The sequence below is a fragment of the Typha angustifolia genome, chromosome 8 (assembly GCF_048772165.1).
Source record: "Typha angustifolia cultivar Huaian chromosome 8, ASM4877216v1, whole genome shotgun sequence".
NCBI lineage: Eukaryota > Viridiplantae > Streptophyta > Magnoliopsida > Poales > Typhaceae > Typha > Typha angustifolia.
Window position 1 is genome coordinate 8,962,155 of NC_133246.1, and position 6,108 is coordinate 8,968,262.

Sequence of the window (6,108 nt, forward strand, 5' to 3'; positions counted from 1 at the left end):
ATCCACAAAGATGGGCCATTTGTAGTGGCTCATGTTCAAACCATACCACTTGATTTCCCTAATTCGCTGGAGGTGATCAACTAGAACAGATCAGTTCACCTATCTTGGGACCCCAGACCACCAAAAAGTACTAAAAGCCTTGTTCCACTTAGAGGATGTCTCAATTTGGTGGTTCCATGTTACGAACCACTAGAGATGATCCGCAACAAGGGAGTGTAGGCTATGATTAGGGTAAATGATGGTGGATGGAGAGGGTAGAAGAAGGGATGATCGTATAGTGATGATGGTGAGGAAGATGATGGGCAGCGATGGCGGTGATGAAGGGAGATTAATTTACTTCTACTCCTAGATTATCTTACTCTTAATCCTAAGATAAACTCAAGGGTAGAATAGTTTCTCAATGCTTGGATGCTTAACAAAGGAGCCTAACCCATTTATATGTAGAGGTCGGTTACAACGAGTCCTACTAGGATGAGCCCTAAAGGCTGACACGACTCGAATTAAGATTTGCCTTAAAAGCTTACATGACTTAATTGGACTTGCCTTAAATGCTTACTTGACTTAACTAGACTTGCCTTAAAGGCTGCCATGACTTACTTGGACTTGCCTTAATGGCTCACATAATTAAACAGGATTTACCAAAAAGGCTTAGATCATGAAATAATTAAAAGATGAATAGAGTCGATCACTTGAGCCCAATGTTCCTGTGAATTGATCCGATCAGACCCGGATTACATCACTCCAGCACGTTTCCAACCACCTTGTCCTCAAGGTTGGAAATCTGGGAAGCGCTGCATCAACTCGAATTCAGACTCCCAAGTTGAATCTCCCGTTGGTTCGTTGGACCACTCCGCTTGTACTTGTATGATCAATCTTCCATATACCCAAATCCTTCTCTTGGCTAGAACCTGAAGTGGCATGGGCTCTTGGTCATTTGTGGCTGGATTGGGTATGTTGGCCGCAAGAGCTGTCTCCACTACAACTCGGGCTTGCAAAGCTGAAACATGGAACACTGGGTGCACCCGCGAGTCATCTAGAAGATCAAGTCGGTAGGACACCTCGCCTACACGTTCAATCACTTGGGATAACCCAAAGTACTTATGTGCTAGCTATTGGTTCATGATGGATCGAACCGAGGTTTGGCGGTAGGGCAGGAGTTTGATGTAGACCCAATCTCCTATGGCGAACGTCCAGTCGTGCTGTCGCTGATTGTAGATCGACTTCATTCGGTTCTGTGCAACCACCAAATTGCCCTTCAGCCATCGGATCTAAGAATCCCTATCATCAAGGGTTTCCTCGATGTGTTCCATTCGACGACTCGATGCGTAGGAGACTAAAGTAGGAGGCGGCCTACCATAAGTTGCCTCAAAAGCCATGGTCCACGTCTATGGCTGAGTGGTAAGAAGTTGAGCCACCAGCTTGGCTGCTCTACGGCATAGCACCGTAAGTATTGCTCCAAATACCGGTTCAAGACCTATGTCTACCCATCCGTTTATGGATGGTAAGCCGAGCTCATTCGGAACGTCACGCCCTATAGACGAAAGAATTATTGCTAAATCTGACTAGTGAACACCCCATCTCAGTCAAACACAATACATTGTGGTATTCCGTGATGTTTAGCCATGTCGTGAATGAAGACCTCTGCGACCTTCCGTGCTGTGTAGTGGTGGCGCTGAGAAGTGCGCATACTTGCAGAGGGGGTCGACCACCACTATGATAATCGATCGCCGTTGGACAGTCGGGCTGGCTGGTCGAGTCGAATTTGCTTTGGCTCATTGGTAGACATCACATGTGTAGATGTAGTTGTGCACGTCTTTCTTCATGCCGGTCCACCAACAATTGGGGCATAGTCGCTTGTGGGTCCAAAAATTGGCCTCGCGTGCGCAAGGGGTGAGTCGTGGAAGTGGCTAATCAAGGCGGTTTGCAAGTCTGCATTATTTCGGATTAGGATCTGGTCCCCCTTGAGAACTAGTTTGTCTCTCGTACTGTTCTCGATTTGACTTGATGGGTCTTGAGTCACTTGAGCCGCAAGTTCCACCAGGCTTGGCGCAAACTTCTTTGATTGGTGCGCACTATGAACCACCTTTCGATCAAGTATGGGCGCTACTTGCTAACAGCGTAGACCACGGCTAACATCTCTTGCGTGTACGTCGACAATTGGCGCAACCGTTGCAAGAGGGCTTTGCTCATGTAAGCTATGAGTCGCCCTACTTGCATTAAAATTGCGCCGATCCCTGACCCAGATGTTTGACACTCGACAACAAAGGTCTTGGTGAAATCTGGTAGGGCTAACACGAGCACCTTGGTCATGGCTTGCTTGAGTTCTTCAAATGCGTGGTTTGCCTAGTCGTCCCACTCGAACCCGCCTTTATGGAATAGGGTGGCTGCAATCTTCCCATAGCTCGGGATGAACCGACGGTAGTAGCTGGTGAGGCTGAGGAAGCCTTGAAGCTCCTCGGGCATCTTCAGTTGTCGCTAGCACACCATGTTAGGCACCTTCGCAGGATCGGCCTCCACACTGTGGATGAGATGAAGTGCCCTAGGTACTCAACTCATGGCTACCCCCAAAGGCACTTGCTTTTCTTCACCTTCAGCCTGTGCACCTATAATATCTCCATGATTGTCTATAGGTGGTGTAGGTGCTCCACTCTCGATCAACTGTAAACGAGGATGTCGTCAAAAAAGACCGAAACATACCGTTGAAGAAGTGGGCGAAATACATTGTTCATCAGCCCTTGAAAAGTTGTCTTGTGAACATTACAAGGAACTAATAATACCCGTCATGGGTTCAAAAGGCTGTCTTGTGAACATCAGCTGCCCGGACTCTAATTTGGTGATAGCTGGCTCGCAAATCGAGCTTGGTAAAGATGGTGGCACCAGCTAACTCGTCTAGTAATTCCTCGATAACCGGTATCGCATCCTTGATGGTGATAGCATTTAGTGATCGGTAATCCATGCAGAATCGCCATGAATTGTCTTTCTTCCGCACTAGTAGCACCCGTGAAGAGTAAGCGATATGGCTTGTTGGATGATGCCTTGGTCAAACATCTCTCGTACCAGCCATGTGATCTCATCCTTTTTGGCATGTGGATACAGGTAAGGCGTTCACTGGTCCGGCTCCCAGTGTGATCTCAATTTGATGATCGTGTCTTAGATCAACAGTAGTCCATCCGGCTCTTCAAAGACTTTGGTCAAACCCTTGGAGAAGTGAGTCCAAATCGGCGGCTATTGTGTTACCTAGGTTTGATTCCTTCATGGTTGAAACCAACCGCATCAACAAGCCATCGCAGCCGGCTTGTGGGAACCCAGTTAGGGCTTGAATGCTAGCCTAGGGTTTGGCCGCAACCCTTCCAGTCAAACTGGTCTCCCCTCATACTAGAAGTCCATCCGCATCATACCAAAATCAACTAGGATTGGGCCTAAGCCCTGAAGTCATTGAACTCCTAGGACCAATTCGGCCCCGTTGAGCACCAACGGGTGCAGGTCCAACCGCAACATTTTTCCTCCTACTATTGGTCTGCAAGACCGTACCATCTCTAGTGGCTACATCATATCCGATGGTTGGAGTGAGCCCCAACCCAATTTGTCGCACCAACTTCTCATCCATAAAATTATGTGTCTTGATCGAACCCTCCACCTGTAGGGTTTGAGGTGCTCATGAGCCCGAATAGGCATGTAAGCTCAACTTGGCATGCACCTCATACACGTGGTCCCTGGCCTCCATAACCCCTACCTCCTCTTTATCGCCCCATGGCTCCTTTTCGCCCTCCTCATCCCCTCTGCCACTTGTGGCCCAGAGCAAACTTTTCATCATAGTAGAAGCACAAACCCATGGCCTTCCTTTCGTCAATTTGTGCCGTGGTTAGCCGTTGGGAGAAGCTCTTCCGTTGCCCTCCAAAGTCGGTGAGAGGAGTACTAGGTGCTAGGGACTTCTCCCCTTGAGGCGAAGTGGGAGGACCAAATCCAGCATTGCTTGATGGGCCAGCCGGGATCCTCTCTAGTCTATAGGGCTCCATGGCATTTCGAGCTTCTTTGTAGCTCCTTGACCTTCTCTTCCATCATGGCTGCTGTAGAAAGGCCTCCAACAATGTCCTACGCTGCATGGCCTTGACCTCTGCTTGTTTGTCAGACCTGAGTCTACTAATGAACGTGCTGCGGAGGGCTGAGTCTGACCAATCCGGTACGCGGTTGCAAATTCTCTCAAACTCTTCTTGATAAGCTCAAAATGTGGTCCGTTAAGTTAGCTTAGTCAAGATTGCTTGGAAGTCTTCATAGACAGTCGGATCGAACCGAGTACATAGGGTGAACACTAACTCATCCTGAGACGAAAATGATTGAGTTTGTTGTGCTGCTTCGAACCATTTGATTGTGACATCATCTAAGTGGAATGGGACTATTAGGACCTTCCGGTGGTCTAAGCACATGGAGGGGGCCCCACTGTGGCATTGGCTCCATGACCCATTGATTTGGACCATTGCTTGCCTTGGCCATAGGTGGCTCGGGCCAATCTCTGCCTGTGGGTCGCTCAAGCTCTGGTCTTGGTGTAAGCAATTCATAGCAGGGTCTACCCTACTTTGTTTCGGGCCAGACCCTAGCTGCTGGTGGCTTGGTCCATGCCCTAGGTGCAGGTGGCTCGAGCCAAGCTCTAGGACCGTCGGGTCAGACGAAGCCTTAGCCGTTGGATGGGGTGGAGTTTCAGTACTCCAAACTCCATTTCGTGCGTCTAACCTTGGTGGGTTCGTCCATTGGTGTGCACACCCCAAGGGATGGGTTCACCCCAAAACCCTACGACATCCTCCTCTTCAATCAATTCCGCGTTCATAGATTCGAGAGCCACAACACTCCTCTCTATTTGTGCTTGTGAAGTCCGTTCATCACGGAGTTCGTGAATAGTGGACACCATCTCAGCCATGAATGCTTGCGTTGATTGCAAGGATTGAAGTTCCTCCGGCTGAGATGTTGATGATAGTGGGGTTTGTGGTTCCGGTGGTGGATTTCTACTCATAGGTAGTCGGGTAGTCATCGCCGGTGGTGGATCCCTAGCCACAAAAATCTCACCAGTTACTCTTGCTGCCATCCCTCGTATGATTGTCATATTGTCCCGAGGATAACGACGGCTCTGATAGCAAATTGTTTCGAACCACTAGAGATGATTGGCGACAAGAGAGTGTAGGCTTTGATTAGGTTGAATGATGGTGGATGGGGAGAGGGTGGAAGGAAGGATGATGGTGGTGATGGTGGTGATGATGGTGAGGAAGATGATGGGCAGCAATGGCGCTGATGAAGGGATATTAATTTACTCCTTAGTTATCTTACTCTTACTCCTAAGATAAACTTAAGACTAGAATACTTTCTCAATGCTTGGATGCTTAACAAAGGAGCCCAGCCCCACTATATAAAGAGGTAGGCTACAACGAGTCTAACTAGGACTAGCCTTAAAGGCTGATATGACTCGAATTAGGATTTGCCTTAAATGCTTACATGACTTAATTGGACTTGCCTTATAGACTTACTTGACTTAACTAGACTTCTCTTTCGAGCTTACATCATGAAATAATTAAAAGATAAATAAACTCGATCAATCGAGCCCAATGACCCTGTGGATTGATCCGATCAAATCCAGATCACATCACGCTTCCAACCACCTTGTCCTCAAGGTGAGAAGTCTAGGAAGCGCTGCATCAACTCAAACTTAGACTCCCATGTCTGATCTCCTGTTGGTCCGTTGGACCACTCCACATGTACTTGTGTGATCAATCTTCCATCAACCCGAATCCTTCTCTTGGCTAGAACATGAAGTGGTATGGGCTATTGGTCATGTATGGCTGGATCGGATATGTTGGCCACAACAGCTTTCTCAGCAGCAACTCGGGCTAGCAAAAGCTGAAAAATGGAACACTGGGTGAACCCACGAGTCATCTGAAAGATCAACTCGGTAGGCCACCTCACCTACCCATTCAATCACTTAGTCCTAAAGTACCTATGTGCCAGCTTCCAGCATTTTGTAGCGGCCCAAATTCTAGAAATGCAGATCTGGATTTGAAGTTGTAGATGCTTCTAGGTGTGGTAATTCTCTCATTTTGGGTCAAGAGAGGGTGGCTACGACTT